The sequence below is a fragment of the Apteryx rowi genome, unplaced genomic scaffold (assembly GCF_003343035.1).
Source record: "Apteryx rowi isolate R43461 unplaced genomic scaffold, aptRow1 scaffold_89, whole genome shotgun sequence".
Classification (NCBI taxonomy): domain Eukaryota; kingdom Metazoa; phylum Chordata; class Aves; order Apterygiformes; family Apterygidae; genus Apteryx; species Apteryx rowi.
Window position 1 is genome coordinate 1704754 of NW_020451193.1, and position 17636 is coordinate 1722389.

The following is a 17636-nucleotide window of genomic DNA, read 5'->3' on the forward strand; positions in this document are numbered from 1 at the left end:
AACTCTTTAGTTACTGGGCTTGTAACTGTTTAACTGATGCTGTATGGGATACAGTATCTTAATACTTTGTCTAGGCAGTGCCTAAATAGTACTGTGAGAGAACAATAGAGCTCAAATGTCATTTTTTAGTTGAAGTGCTTTTGTAATAAAAGAAGAAAGAACAAAGATGAATTTACAAAATGTAGTAACAGCATAATTTAGAAATAATTCAAACTTCTAAATACTGCTTGAATGAAATAGTTCTTAAACTTATTAAAAATCTTATCAGTATTTACTCATCTCCTTGTCATTTCGAGATGGATAAACTGAACAAATAGTATTTTAGCTGAAAATGCCGTAAAACCCATTTTACATAAACATAATTGGCTTTTTTCTGGTACTGTCCAAGTGCATGTATAACACAAGTCTTGCATGGGTTTTATCCTATTTGACTGTAGATGTCTAGAGCACAGGTGAATCCACAGAAATGTTGTATTGCTTAAATATGTTTTAAAATTTGTAAGCTCCCTTACTGTTCATTTGATAATAAAATCAAAACAAACTGGCTTACAACCAACTAAGATTAAGGAGTTGATTTACTAAATTTCAGACTGCAGGTGAGAAGCCACTGGAATAAACATTCTACCTGGAGCAAAAACATCAATCTGCAGACAACTTTGTGGCTTCTTGGTAATGCTGCATTTTCTTTTTTTAATTATGTGGACAAGGGTAAAAGGTGTTCTTTTGATGTGAAGTGTGTCTCCTGGTGAGTATCAAAGTGCAAACAGTACTGACTGTCAAACTTCTGTTAGTGTTTATAAATGAGAATTCAACATTCCAGGAGGAAAAACAGATAAAAGTTAAATAATGTTGAAGCAAAAACTGGCAATGACAGCTTGATGGAAAGTCTTAAGTCTGTGAAGGGACCTTGAAAAATGAATGCATTAAATAATAACTTTTTTGGTCTTTTATTAAGGAATCCTTCAACTCAATTACATTCTGTGTAATGCTTATACATTGTGTTTCTATCAGTAATCATATCTTCCACGTTTTCTGCAAGCAAAACCCATGTTAAAATGAAGAACGTTAGTCTGAGAAGCTGTAATTTGTACATCCTCTATAATGTTATCAAATATCTTGACTGTTCTTCAAGCTCTTCAGTTTTATAAGTGAACTTATAGCTTGAATAAGGAGTTTACTGCTGATGTAAGCAGATGCTGGTCTCTATAGATGAAGTACTGTTTTTGTACAAATAACAGTCCTTTTGTGCATAAAGGTGGAGAATCTCTTATTAGAAACAGCATGAAAGTCAAGAATTGCTTGGAACAGTTTTTATTTGCTCAGCTGTTCATCACACTTGTGTTTTGGGTTATATTTGGGTTTCTCAGATTTCAGCACAGTTTACTGCAAAAATCTTCTGAATGTCTTGTTCATTGTAGGGATGAACTTAATTTTCAGTAGGAAAAATAGAGAACTTTTCAATGACATTACTTTTTTCCCCTCTCCTTGTGCGTCAGTCACCTAATTAGCATCTTGTTTAGCTGCCATTGGAGCCCTGTGTGTTCTGTGAGAATCTCTGTTGCTGCAGAATTATGTTCCCAAAAACATGGTGGTTTTTTTTGTTTTGGAGGATCTTTCCAACCCCCTACTGTTAAAAAAGTAACCTTGAAAGCCTGAGGCAAGGGTAACCTGACAGATGCCTGTGGAAAGCCTGAAAACCATAGTTCTGGAATGTGGATTATCCAGTTCCTCTCAATGGATTGCTTGTTTTCAAACCTAAAGATAGGCAAAATATCTTCTAAATTGGTTATCAGATAAAGCACTCTAGCTGAATATTTTAGTGACAGCACAGACTGGCTCTTTTGAGTGCTAGCATGCTAACTGGTTTTTGCCCCTTTGCCAAAACTTCCACTTTCTCCTGGCAACTAAGTGTATTGTTGGCTTGGAAGAGGCATGGTTGCAACACTGGATGTCATGAGTTAAAGCACTATAAAATGAATTTATTAAACAGTTTAAATTTTTAGTATATTAATAACATACATCATTAGTTTAACTAGTGCCAGTTTTCTGTCTCCTGCTCCAGAATACACAGCAATCAAGATGCAACAGAACTGAGATCTTGCTTCCGTGAAGCCTTAAGTATGGTTATGGCTTGTCAGTACTGACTTTTTTTTTAAAACCTACACGATCAACTGTTATCTTAATCTCAGAAAAGCTGATGAAAAAGCTTAATGAAACTTCCTTTAAAAAAATTTGCTGCAAAGTGACAAATTTTTGTGGCACAGCATACTTTCTGGGTGGCAAATATTTTGACTTACTGGGCTTTCTCACTGAGCACCCTTAGTTCTCTATTTAAAGTATGCAAATTTGATGTTTAATGTGTGGGATTAATCTCTTGGATGCACCAGGGGACAAGATCTTGCCTCCGACTTCAATAAAATTGAGCTAAGGCCTGCAATATTTTCGAAGCATGGAATATAATAGCATGTAGTATCACATTTCAATATATGAAATGCTGTTAAAATTACCCATCATAGGGTACTGTAATGGGCTATCGATTTTAGTTGCCATGCTTTGTATTTCTTTGTAATTGAATTGTGCTTGTGAACATATGAAAATGTTCATTTGCAGAGTGAAGGTGGTAAAGTAAAAACTGCAGAGGTCAACTTTATATACAGGCTAGAGAGCAGTCTAGTTACCTTACTGTTTCCAAATAACTGCAGTATTAATAATGGAGTTTGCATGTGTTGAATAGTATAATTTTTGTTCTTGCTAGTGACAAACTAGAAAAACAGATTAGTTGTTATTCCTATGCACCTATTTAGACTTGCCAACTTTTGAGCTGCTAGTAAATATAGTTTTTTAGAATGAGAAGTATCAAACAGCTTTTACACCAAGAACTGTAGGAATGGGATAGGGTGAGTGTACAGCTTGGCTTAAGGCACCTTTCTAAAAACTAATTTTATGACACTTGCATAATTAAGAAGGTGATTGCATATATTTTAAATGTACTTTTAATTATTTTGTTCTGGAGACAACTAGCCTAGCCTAATAGATATACAGTAAGTAACTGTAGTATGAGAGTTTTAGTGGAGTAGGTAAAGGTAATGACCTGTCTTTTCAGCTTATTTGACCGTTTAGCCCTCGCTAGCATCTTACTGGTTAGGTCTTGAAATGTTTTTTCCAGCTCTATATACAGTAGCCAGGGGAAAAGATCTTGAAAGACAGATCGCTAGTGTATGCTATAAGTAATTAACTAGTCGGAGTACTAGTCATAGTATGGTGCCGGCAGTTGGCATTCTGTGCTTCAAGAAATTAAAACAAGTTTATTTGCAGCATGAGTTAAAGTTGTAAAATTGAAAATTGAAATTGAAAGTTGAAATTGAAAGTTGAAATGGTGAAAATTGAAATGTGATGCAGAAGCAGCTGCATAGCTTCTTCATTTCTACAAGACTTTGGCTGTATCATACCCTGGATAGAAGGGTATATAATGAAACTTGATGAATATTATGTATGGATACCAGATACTTGGAGTATCATCAGCTCAACATAATGTGACAAAGAACAGGTCTCAAAGTATAATTATATGTCTTTAGAAAGCAATAACAAGATCTGTGGGTGAAAAATAGTCTGAAAAAATGATTAGAAAACTTTTCTACTGCACAAATATTTATCATCAAACTACTCTAAGATCCAACAGGTATTAGTACCTTATGTTCCAATCTACCTTTTGTCATTTCAGATGTGTTTGAAAAATTTAAAGCTCTGATTTAAATTTAACTTTGGCATACAACTGTAACAATGGTGCCCTTACCACTGAACCTTAATACTTTGCATGACAAAATGAGGTTACATAAATTTGTCATTTGCTCTCAGGCCTATCACAACATTTAAAAAAAATAAGAAGCCTGGTTCAGCAGCACTTTCCCACTATTTTTTCCTCTGCTTTTTTTTCTTGTGCAGTTAAAGTAGCATGATAAAAATTGCCACCTCTCTACTCTGTCAAGTGGGAAGTACATGAAATATGGTTGAAATAGCAATGCTCTAAATGCTCATAGTGAAGTAAATGCACAGTGTTTTCTCTAGCGAATATGTCTGAGTGGTGTTCTATGTGCCAGTTCTTTACTTGCTGGATGAAAAACTTCTTTTTAGCAACTAGACATGGTTTTGTGGATATCGTTCTCTGACCATCTGGAAGAGCTGACATGAGTCCCTGTAGGATGGACTGGGAACAACTAGGCGTAGGTTGGAGGAAGTTTTTGGTCTGGAAGAAATTTCTGCATAGGGATTTGATCCCACAGTCTCTGGTTTAGATTCTGTTTCACTTTTCTGTCTTCTCTCAAAAATTCTGGATTGTGAATTGGGAGAGGCCTCTTTCACTGAAAGATGTGCCAGCTGTGGTGCAGAACTGAAGGAAATGAGATAATGGTGGCTGTTGATCAGACATAGAAATATTGTTTCTTAAAGAGAAAAGAAATATACAGAAGCTCTACAAAGCTTCCTTGCAGAAGTGTTGTACCGGTGTTTGAGCTGTCAATGTAAATAACAGGTAGCAGTCACTCTGTTAGCTTTGGGGCAAATATTCTTACTAAAAGTGAATAACACTCCCTATTGTGATTTTTTCCTCTAAGTATTAAAGAAAGGAAAGCTATATTGTGGTAAACTTGTGCAACAATTTACAGAGCTAATTTAAAAGATATGTTTTTGATAAGGTATGCAAGGTAGAAAAAAATGGAGATGTAGTGTGATAGCAGGAGGGACTTCTTGAAGATATGGGATTAAAAAGCTGAGGAATACTACCACAAATGTTGGTCAATAGGAGTAGAAAAGTGTTCCTTAAAAAACTTATTGCAAGTAATGTATATAGACTTTGATTTTGGGGTATGACTGCTTGCTCAGTTTACTGTTACTGCAATCAAAATTCTAATTACAGTATATATTGTAATTATTCTTCTAAGCCAGTGTGTCAGAAAATCATTTTATTTTCACTGTAATTCTAATATTTTTAAGTGTTACACTATTATATTTCATATTATGTTTTTTAATGAGAAGAATGTTTTTCTCAAACTTCTCTCCTAAAGTCAATGGAAATCTTTAAATTGAACTTTCCAGTTGTGTAATGGCAGGACCTAAATAACTGGTGAGCTCAGCAGCATGTGTTAAATGAATTGAGGATATATTCTATTACCTTTAATAACATCATACAAAACAAATATACTGTTGACATCCAAGAAAGCCCAGTAGAAGTGGTGTAAGCTGTTATGCAACTCACAAGCTAAAGGAAAAAGGACTCACATTCTTGGCACTACATTTTAAGTTTGTTCTAATGTTCATATGAAATGTTTTTTGCAGCTGTAGCCCAGCAGTGTTAGAGCTAATGCTGTAGACTTTGTGTTCAGGAATACAAATAGCCATTTTAAAAGCAAAAGAAATGAACGTGATTTAGTTCTGCAGACTCAAGCTGCAGTGTGTTCTGGCATATTTGGTCAGAAAAAGCGTTTGTTTAGATATGTTCTAGAGTTGAACACACATGGGGATTATATCTGAACATCTCTTCCTACAGCTAGTTGCAGAATAGGAGGGGATCTGTTATTAACTTACATGCTATTGCTGTGAATGGTTGATGATTCCCCTTGATCATTATTTCCTATCATATCCATTATTTCTGTCTAACAATTTTTTCCCAACCTATTGCACACTAAAATTCAAAAGAAATAACTTTGCATCCTGTGGAATACAAATAAATGTTCTAAAGTTGAAAATGTAGCCCACCATTGTGTTACCTTTGTCTTTCCCAAAGGCATTTCAATGGGCATGTGAAGCTTTTTCCCTCTGTATTGTGTCAGAGTTCAGAGATTCACTGATCACATCTGTTCTCATTATATCTCAGGTTGACCTTGGCACAGCAGGAAAAGCCTACCTCAATATAGAAAGAGCCCAGTGCCTGGCAGTTCATATGATATGCTACTGAGTGAATTAGCATCTCACCAGTTTAAATGCATAAAGCTAAATAGAGAAAAAGTTGCGTGATCTTTACAACAGGTGAGGGGAGGAAAGTATGTAAACAGCAAATCATATAAAACATGATGGTCTAGAAGCTTTACGTGGCTATAAAGGAGTAGGTTTCCAGAGTTTCATTATTAGATCCTTTGATCTTGCTCTTACAGCAAGGAGAATCTCTGTTTTGAACCCAGGGATCTCCTCTCCCATTTGCTGAAGATGCCTAGAATCACCTGATACCATATAAACATCTCAAATACTGCACAGGGGACTGATCTTCTGGAATACAGAGCTGTTTGTTCTAGAGCCTGGGTGCTCATACTGACTTTGGACTTGTATTCTTGCGATAGTGCCTTTAGTAAGCACCAGATAAACACTTTGCAAGACGTAGGCACTATCCTGAAGGATTTACAACCTGGAGGTATGAGACTGATGGAAACTGGGAGAAATGTACTCTTGTCTTCATTTTATAGATTGGGAAATTAATGAACTGAAAGAGTATATCTGTATACTGTGGAATCGGTCACTTAGAGCAGTGTAACAGATGTAGTGCAGAGTACGGTTTAGCGGTGAAGAACGCAAAGAACATTCTTCATTTCCTGTTGTTGCTAATGCCACTATGGGACTAGCAAACTTCTTAGAGACCTCAGTACTCAGTAATGTCTACTATAAAATTAATGTAGTTTAAAGCTGTATTAATGCTCCCTTTCTTTTGCTGCATAAATACACCAAAATGGAAGATGGAAATGCCTACCCGCCTCTTGCTTTTTATGTTTGCTTTCTATTTGCAAACAGGAAACAAAGTTTGAGAGGGGTAGAAATAATGCCTTTATGCTAGGTCTTACCTTGCCATCTTAAACTCATATAGCACCTCTTATCTGTTAAAAATCAAGAGCTGTATAGAAGTGGTGTCACTGCAATGCAGTTATTCTTGAAAAATAATAGCAAAGAACAGAAAGCAATAGCAAAGGGTGGCTGGTGTGTCACAGCAGTGGCAAATATTATGGACACAGAGGTTAAGTCCTACTCTTATGCACAAACAATAGACATCTCTCAATAAAAAAGAACAAAGAAATCTTGCCTTACACAAAGGAGAGAGGGCAAAAAAAAATACTCCCATATCTGAAGCACTAACTACATAATACTGCTTATGTAATTGTTGGTGGGGAGAGGCAAGCTTGTTCCTCCCTCCCCAAAGCCCTGTCAGTTTGAGATTTAAATATCCAAAGTGCCCCACAAAACTTATATATATCCCCAGTACTTGCATCAAAGATTTACTGATTTTTTTTTTTTTTGAAAGCACAAACTTGGTAGGAATATTTTGGTAGATTTGAGATTTTGATGAAAAATAAGTGATATCACAAATATTTTCCATGCCCCTTCCTTCCACCAGTTTTCAATAATCTATATAAATTACTGTATATATTTCCAAGGATAAGGAGGGTAAACTTAGAATTAGAATGTCGGCAATAGAAAGGAAAAGGATTTTCTGTTCAGTCTGCACAAACAAAGTGTGTGTGTGGGTGTATCGCAGGCTTTGCAGGCCTTCACCTCTGGAGGGGACTTGTGGTTTGAAAAGGGGGCAGAGATGATTGCAAAGAGTAATGAGCTCTGACCCAGGGTTCTGAAGCAGTGTGAGAGACTGTCTCAGATACCGGTTGCAATGTGTCTAATTGGGATCTCAAGTGATGGCTGCAGCTGAGACTTTTGCTAGATTCCACACGGGCGCTCTCCTGGCAGTTTGGTTTTGAGCAAAGGTCTTAGCTAAAGAAATAAGATTCTCAGGCTGAGAAAGAACTTTGTGAAATGTAAATAGGTCATTAGGACTTGAGGCACCAGTGCAGTTTGGAGTAGGCTTTACCAACTGATTGGCTATACTTGCACGTTTCCCCTTGACTTCTCCTGGTCATACATAATTCTCACTTCTGCCCACCAGAAATGAGAGGGAGAAAAAGATGTTGCTTTGTCTGATAGTGATGTCAATAAAGTCTGATTCAGCTTACTCCAGAATTACGGTATTGACTTCAAGAATTTGTATCTATTAATAGCAGTGATATTAGACTGATATTGAATTGCATGTCCTATATCATTTAGGAGAGCCAAAGAATTGAATCAGATAACCCAAACCATGACACAATAGAAAAAAAAAAGGAAATATATCAGTGTGGGAGTTATAATTAGGGTATCTACTTTTGTAGCAAAACAAACATTTTATAAAATTGACCTAGATAATCTAAACTGTGTGTACCTCCATCCCCCATAGTGTGATCACTATAGTGAGGTTGCTTAGATTAATATTTTCTTTTATCAGATATTGGCAGTGTAAGCTCTTGTTTTGCTTCTACATCACCATGAGGGGACTTGGAACCTAATTCTTTGATAAAGAAGTACTTTTACAGGGTCATTCCTTGGGCAAGGGTGTTATTGTAAATATAAAAACAAACAAAAAACTAAAGTGGAACAGCAGACTGTCTGATGTCAGCTTACAAAATTCTGTGTTTGTTATTTTGAAATGGGAAATCTCTTGGATCAAACTAGAATTCAGGTATTTGATTAATTCATGATAAGGAAAATAACTGATTGTAACTTCCACTTTTAAATCCTTCCCCATCAGACACAGCCTTAGTAAAGGGGCAGTAGCTTAACTAGTCTGTTATGTTGCCCCATTTCATGTAATGCAGTTGAACAGCTCCACACCCCTTCCTCAGCTGTTCTTTCTCCTTTTAGAGCTGGAGAGAGAATCCTCCTATACATGGAKATATCAGGTAAGTTCATCAGAATAAAGTGCCCGTTTATTAAATTTTAAAATGTTTTCATTCAAGAAAACAAAACCTACAATTCAAAGTATGATTTATGTTCTGCTATCTCCTGACTGGTGTAACCAGTGCTTATCAGACTACACTGTGAGTATCAGACTAACTTCGTGGAGGTGTCTTTGTCCAGCTGGGATTATTAGTTCCAGCATTACATTGTGTTAATATGCTTCAGGACCTCAGCTGGCTTCATGTGTTTGTGAGATGTTGTAGTGAAACTAGTAAATCTTCTTGGCATTGGGCATGCAGGAGAACGAGGCACAGAGGCAGCCGGTTCTGTGGGGCAGTGGAGTATCTAGGTTTGCTTTATGCCAGCTACCTAGTACCCCAAGCAATGGAAAAGAAATTGTATAAGAACATCAAGGTAAGTGATGCGAGAGATTGTTTTTATGTATATAATATACACGTATCTTGCATATAATACATAATTGTCATTCATCCATATGTGACCCTGCTTTATGTCTAAGAAAACTTGGAACAAAGGAATGAAAGCAATTGGAAGAAGAAACAAGTTGCAATAAAGGAGGGGGAGGTAGCACTAGGAGCATCATGATTCACACTGAAGACCTTGATGGGGAGACAGCAAATTGTCTGCACCCAGTACTGGTTTCAGTTATTTTTCACTGAATGTCTCTGTTTTTTAAAGTAAAGCATTCTTGTATCTTGTTATTTAAATTCATTGAGTCTCTTCTAATAATTGATGAATAAAGTCATCAGGGTATTTTATTCCTTAATACTACTGAGATGAACTCTTGACTAATGCTGTGTGGGTTTTTTGTTTGTTTGTTTGTCTGTTTTTCCCCCCTATTTAAACATGCTGTAGAACAGCCTGACAACTCTACTGGATGATATAGTTTCTTGGCAGTAATCACTTCAGCCAATCTGAGGGCAAGGGGCCCAGTTCAAGGAAGGAATATGTAAATTCTATGATATTCCTGTTTAGGAAACTACTCAAGGATGTGTTTCATATGAGCCACATGCTTAAACACTGTCGACTTATGCAGGCTTCACAGAGAGCCTGAAGTTTAACTTACGTGTGAATGCCTTGCTGAATGAGAAGGCACTGGTGAATTAAAAGTTAGTCTTAATTGAACTGAAATCATAGAAAGGGCACGATCTGCTGCTGCTGCTTCTCCCAAACTGGGAGCAAGACGAAGTGGAAGTGAGATTCTTTTCCTCAGTTCAAACAATTTGTGTAACTTAAACTGATGAAGAAGCCAGTCTAACTGCCTGAGCGTCATCCTGTATAGCAAATAAGAACAGAAGTTCAGGACATTTCCAGACTATTTATTAGAATTCAAGAATTCCTGAAACCAATATTGTGCAAAAGTGCTGAATTGGACTTGATGTCTTTGGCTCAATTCAGCCTCTCTGGAAGCTGGGAGGAGAATACTTTATTCCACCATATCATATATTTCACAACAGTGCAAATCAGAGATGTGTTAAATACATTTAAAAATCTTCTTTTCATTCTTTTGTGCTTACTGAACTGGCATAACTGTACTAGTAATAAAGTGCAAAACCTGTATATGCTTATATGTGTTAATGCACAAAATTTGCTTGTTATTTTGTAGTTTTCAGATTAGATTTGTGAAAATACATGTATGCAAAATAACATGTACAAGCAGAGACTGGGTTGTAGTCTTTTGTGAAAATTAGCCTAAAGTAGTGCTTCATATTGAGGTTCAGGTTTTTTTGTTGTTGTTTTGCAATCTGAATGTGAGGTGACAAAGACAAAAACTATGTTCTAATTCCATTATTTAAGCAATATAATGACAAGATCTAACCTGTATAAAACAGTATGTTCTCAAGATAATATTTTTTATAATATATTCAGCAATGGTTTAAACTGAGTTAGCTTTATGACTGTAAAAGTAAACTCTAGTCTGTCATTAGCTGTTTATGGTTCATTAGTTCTAATGCTAGGAATTGGAAAGCCACCTGGGTAAGAACGCATTAGACTTTCTGCAGTGCTGTCTATCTTGAATATAGTGCTGACTCTGTTATTCTTGCATCTAATGTATTCAAGTTGGCATGAATGTGAAAGATGCAGTTCTCATTACATGTGCTAAGCCAGGCAGCAAGGGAAACAAGCTTGACTAAATGCTTGGATTTCAACCAATGGTGCAGCAAACTAATGTTGGTTCTGAAAATGAAAACTGTTACTGTATTCATCAGCTGGAAATGCGGGGAGCTTTGAGAATCAAAGTTAAACAAGAAACTGAAGACACTTTGGCAAGTTAACCCTCTTCAGTTTAAAAGCATCAAAATGAAAATTCCTGTGAATAATAAAGGTACTTGTTACTAATAACAGTTGGTGATTTCATGCTGAAGGACATATTGTGCAGCATTTTTATTTTCAGTTGATGCACTCCTTGGCAGCAGCAGACAATAAAATGGATAGAAATCTTCAGTACCAGTAGCTGTTTCAAGAACTCTTGTAGGTCAGTCTTTCAGAATACAGTTTAAAGTTAGGAAAGTTGCATCAGCAGAGTTCCAGTTGTCCTTGAGAGCTTGATACAAACTTTGAACTTCTTGCTTTCGCTGCAGTATGTAATTGTCCCACTGTGTTTGTGGGCTGGCATTACTCTTATTTAGAGCACTGCCTTGCTCTTGGAAGCAAGCTATTCCCACTTACACAGTTCAGCTTCTTCCATAGCTTAAAAGCATTTTTGCTTTTTTTGCTTTTCCAAAAGCCTGCAGAGTGCATGGCTATTTGTTTGCATGTGTGACACCTTAAATGGCTCTTGTCAACAATTACCCATTCAGAAAAGTGGCAGTCTTGCTTGTGATGCTGTAATGAAAATGATCTCTAAAGAAAAGTCTACTGTTTCCTAAATCTGAACTTATATCTGTAATGTGTATTCTGGTTGAAAACAATTCAAAGAATAATTTGTGCTCTATAACAGGTCAACATGGAATACAATGTTGTTTTTGCAATTTATCTTTCAGAGACCAACTTCTTGTTTTTTACCAGCAAAGTTATGGTCCGACACAAATTCTACTGGTTACAGTAACAGCGTCTGACAAATGTAGTCATGATGTGGGGTGAAGGGGGCAGCAATGTAGAAYGTATGTAAAGTGTTGGGAAAGGGGGGAGGGGAAGAGATTTTCCATCCCCAGTGGTCCCAGGAATATTTATTTCTTGGAATTATGGCTCTTCTCAGATTATTTTCAGCCTTTTTTTTTAAATACCGTGAGAACCTCTGCCACCACTGAAACTGATCATTGGTAACACCCTGACTCCAGTGCGGTCAGGAGTCCTCCACTGCTGACTGTGCTCAGTACCGCAATCACACCTGGGAACCTAGGAGTAGGGATTTACTACGGTTATTACTAAATAGGCGTGTGGGTAACTACCGAAATCCAGAAAGGATTCAAGATCACAAAGTATTCAATAAAACAGGAAAAGGTATGAGTAAATGGATCTGTTTCCAGAGTATTTAATAGGAAGCTTTAGCTGGGAAACATGGAGAAAATCATGCTGTGGGAAAATCGGAAGCTTCCGTAGTCTGAAAGCATATGAGATAGGTAGCTGTGACCCAGAACAGGTTCACAGACAGCCTTCCATGAAGAATATCGTGTGTGTGTCTCCTTCTCTGTAACAGAAGCCACCTCTTAGTTTGTATATGTAACTGCAAGGAGTTCAGTAATGTTTCTCAGATGTAATTTTTTGCAGAAGTTTAAGCATGAAAAATAAGGTGTAGTTGAACGCTTTTTTTCCCATCTGCTTTAATGTCAGCCTGCTTGTAATCAGCCTCAAACCTGTTCAGTCTTTCCCAACCTCTTACCAGTCTCTTGCCTGACAATACAACTTGGTTACAGCGAATTCTAGAGCAGATAAATATTTCGCTTACATGGTGGGAGAATATGCATACTTAGTAGAGCATCTGTCTTTTTGAAGCAGATACAGCAATTATAATTATTTAATCATTATAATTTATGTGCATGATTACATCCATAATGTGTGTATAATTTATGTGTAGACAAGGGGGGGAAGATCCCTTTGCTGGGGAGCTAAGCCTTGGAGACCTGAGAGGTGAGATATCTCAGACACAGGGGAGATAACTGCAAATTTTAGTTTCGTGTTTTTCCTTTTCATCTTAATTGTTGCTGTTTTATGGGCCTATTTCTTGTGGAAGAATTAGTCCTAACCCAAAACTGTTTCAAGGAGAAACCTAAAAGCTAGAATGGAAGTATGATCAACTGTGTTGGGGAAGAACTTGAAATACGTCTGTGTATAAGGTACATCTTGCTGAATAGCAAATCTTCTTAGCACAATGGGGCTAGCCTAAATTTCTTATTTTGTTTTGTTTTTGAAAAGTCAGTGATGTCATTGGTGATTGCAGTTTAGTGTTAACAATCTACCAACCAAATACCTAAATCCAAGAGATCAAGAGGCTTTATCACGTCTCTCTAAGACTGTCCCTATCCCGGAAATTTCTAGACACAGAACTAGGAACACAACCGACAGAAGGCTTTCATGGAAGTCCACAAATTGTTCACTAAGCCTTTATTAAACTGGAAGCAAAAGCAACCAACTTTATGAATAAAGAATGGACTGTACAGAGCAGTCTGAAAACAGGTTGAAGAAAACCATAGCTCCTGTCTTTAACCATATTAAAATACTGCCCTTTAGCACTGCTTTATGCTAGTCCATACCTCAGAATTGGAATTGTATACCATAACCTTTTTTCCTTTACCATTCTTTTTTTCCCCCCCTTCACTTGGATTTTATTTATTTATTTTTAACTAATACAACTGTTTCATTCTCCTGGGTCTTTCAAGTAAGGCAAAATTATATTGTAGGTAAACTGAGAGTCCATACTTTATGAGCAAAGTCTCTGATTATGGAAAAAATTTAACAGGCAATTCTCCTTAAATTCCAAAATTACTTCTCTTTTCTGGGCCAACATTATGGATTATGAAGACTATTTATCGTGCTTCTTGGTTTTCAAGTAACTTTATTTTTAAGTGGTGTAACCAGTACCTTGTTTTTGTTGTAGTTGCTTTCTAAAGAACAATGAGGTCCCAATGTATCTGCTTTAGACTTGATAAATATGTATACAGAAAACCGGACTGTGGGCATACTTTAGCCCTGATCTTTGGTAACAGTGAATATGCGATATGTTAAGACCTAACCTAATACAAAAAAAGTCTTTCATGCCACTGGAATTTTTTGTGTTAATTAAACATCAGTTCACTCGGCCTTTGCATTAACAACCACTATTGTTCTTTATTTCTAATGAGCAAAATCTTACAGGGCTGAACTTTATTAGCTTTCTTCCCTACTGTTTTTGAGATGTCATGGTGGCTTCAAAAACCAATTTATTTCACATTTTACTTCTGCTGCCAGCTGACTAAAAGTGGTTTGATTTATGTACAAGAATATAATAAATACACAAGTGAAAATAAGATATTGTTAAATAATGTGCAGATTCCAGTGGAAAGAAGTATAACTGAGCAGAGGATGTTAGTAGTGCTAGAACAACTGCTACATTTAGTTGTTTATAATCACTCTCTGTTCATACTATGACTTTAAAAAAAAATTATGAATGCTATGGAATGAATATGTTGTTCTGTCTCCTAATCTATGGTATCTTTTTTTCCATTTTAAGGTGCATTTGGCAGGACTGATTTTGTGGAAACGTCCCCTATCAGGCTAGAGTCTGTGTCACTATTTTATATAGCTTTAACAGTGGTAAACTGATGATATACTTCCTAAGTTTCTCACTGTTACAGGTGAAAGAAAGAAACAAACTTGTATGCATTGTAAGGCTTAAAGTCATAGAGATGCATTTTCTTGGTGAGGAGCTAACTTACTGTTTTGGTTAAAAAAAAAAAAAAGCAAAAAAAACCCCAACCTCAACAACACCTGAAGAAACTGTGTAAGAGACAACTATGTATTTTTCAAGCTTGGCTGAAGGAAGATAAGTTAATGTAATAGGAAAGTAGACCAGATGAAACAGAAAAACTTCCATCTATGCTACTCAAGGTAGTTCCATTGCATTGAATGGAATTATGGTAACTTACACCTGTAACCCGCTTCTTGCAAACGTCAGAAAAGCTGTAGGGATGACTGTAGGGAAAACTAGAAATATGAACTAAACGTGACCGATAACTGCTGCAAGCAGAGAACTGCCCAGTGAGCAGAGAATTTGTATACAACGGGGAAAAAGTCCCTTAGCCTTTGTCCTAGGACTTCTCTTCAGGATCTGATCCTGCAAAATTCAGAGCAATTTCTGGAAGTGCTAAGAAACTTGTGCTGCATGAAGTCTGTGTCTAAACCTCCTTTTGAGGCTCTCAATTTCCCGATGTTGTTCAGCAGCTTGTGCAATGAATCCCGAAATAAGCAGCCTCCTTCCTCCTTTTGTTTGAGAAGGAATTAAAGGTTTGGCTGAATTTGTATGAACGTTGTTGATCACCACTGCGTTGTGATTACTAGCTGGTACGTTTAGCTGCTGTGTTTGACAGCAGTAGAGTATTCGGGCTGCAGAAGTGTGTCGCTGATGGCCTACAGGATGCTTTTCCTTGAGCCCGCAGTTAAAGAAGCACTTTCTGCGCAGAGGCTGCGCGCAGGCACCGAGCACTGCCGTAGGTGGGCTTTGTGCTGCGGAGCTCATCCGTTCTCCACGTCTCACGCGCGTGCCTGTTTTCAAAAGTGCTGTACGCGTACAAGCTGTGAACACAAAACAATCGCTTTCAAGGCTTCACGCAATTTAATGCCGCCAGGACGGACGTACCTTCTTTTCTTCACAGTATATTTAATCCCTAAATTCTTAAGAACTCTAAGTTCAAACTCCAGCAGTTTTAGCTTACTTTTTTCCTCCAGGAAGTGGATAAATAAGAGCTCAGACATTATTTCTGGTGCAGACTGAAGGTCTCGCAGTAGTGGGTGCGTTTTTTTTTTTGTTTTTGTTTTTAGATCAGGAATATATACCCGCTTCCATCTTAGAAAATTACCCTTCTCCATGATACTGTGGAATGTGTTTGATACTCGCTGTTTTAGGAAAATACTATTTATCACTGGATGTTAAAAATATCCCTGGATATTATTTAAAAAAAAGAAAGAAATCTCCCCGTTGAGACTGTTATTTCCAGCCCAGCTTTCTGCAGGCTTACGGCGCTGCCGGCACGCGTGGCCGTGCTGTAAAGCAGAGAGGCTGCGGGAGGGAGCGGGGCGCGGGAGGGAGCGGGGCGCGGGAGGGAGCGGGGCGCGGGAGGGAGCGGGGCGCGGGAGCGAGCGGGGCGCTCCGCCCCAGCCTGAGGCCGCTCTCAAGCAGGCAAGGGAAGTCCTAAAGCAGCACAGCAATCTGGCAAGAGTCGTATTTCCAACAGCAGTGGTGGAGTCTTTAAAAAATTATAGCTTAAAAAATAAGCTTTGAAAACCTCTTTGCTAACCTGCTAAAATTAGCATGAAAAATAGAGAGAGAGAGAGAGAGAGAGAGAGAGACAGGCATGGTGGTGGAGGCAGAAGGCATTTTGCTGTTCAGTTTAATTGTGGTTAGAAGTACTTATCCGTGAGGGGAGACGCTTGCCGCCGGGACGGTGTGTTCCTCAGTCGTCTTAAGGCAGAGGCACGGTGAAACAGCGCGCCCCTTTCCTTTCTGCGTCCGCGGGAGGTTTCGGGCCGGTCGCTCTGCAGCCGCAGACGCTGTGCTTCGCTCCTTCCAAACGGCCGCGATCAGCAGTGGGCCATTGAGCCACTTGTTCGAGTATTATGGAAAAACAAAATGAAGAGAGAAACGGAAGGAGTCAGGCTGCCGCAAAATCCCGGGCGTAGCAGAGCCGCTGCGTGCGCTGAACCCGCCTGCGGCCTAAAGCCCTCGTCTGGGGCGACGCATTAGTCACTGAGGTTCCTTGGGAAAGGGGAAAATTACTGGCCAGTGGGGCCGTTTATTTTTGGTTCTGTGTGTGTGTTTAAGGAAAAAGAAACACAGTAGCAATTGCAGGCACTATGCAATCAGAATGCCTTGTTCGCTATAGATTTTCTTCCCCCCCCTTCTGATTTTGAAAGCAAATATCCACAATGCTGTTCTGAACTGTGCTGTGAATATAATTCTGTTTAGAAACGCGATCTCCTTCTGGTTAAAATAAAAGCTCTTGTAACTGCTAAGGAATCGAGTGTATAACTCCATGAAGCAGTGGAGTTGATTGGTAGTGGAATTCATACTTGTGTTTTCCTCTTAGCTACACTCGGTGACCATGTAGCTGCATACCTAAGAGCAGAAATTCATACTTAGCTTATCTTTTAAGTACTTCCCCTCCACCCCATTACAAAGAATCCTGCAAGTAAAAGAAGCAGGTACAATTGGCGTTGGGTAATAGAACAATGACCATCAAATTCTAAATTTTTAGTAATTCTTGGAACAGAAGAAGGAAAAGCTGGCTGAGAATCCTGTTCCTGCTCTCAGAAAGCTTCTTGGGGTGCAAATCCACTGATGGCAGGAGGTAACCTAAACAGCGGCTCTATGAGGAGGACTTCGTGGCCGCTGACTTTTACTTGGTGGTAATCCTGGCAACTGGATTGTAAATACATGTGCTTTCTGATTTTGTTTGTGACCATTGTAGTTTCAAAGTATTCTTTTTCTACTCTAAAAAAGCTTTTTCATATTGGGGTAATTATTCATTTTCCTGCTTGTGTATTTGCTTCTATTTGTGATAATTATCATTAAGAATTTATTTTGTTGTTATAGAAGCTAGAGGCTCAAAAGAAGAAGGGCTTCATCGTCCTTCACAAAAGGCAAACATCAAAGTAGATGAGAGGGGCAGAAGGGATGGGGGGATAAAAGACAAATAGAGTTGAATTAACCTGCCTCGGACTACATAGTGGAAAAGCTGAAA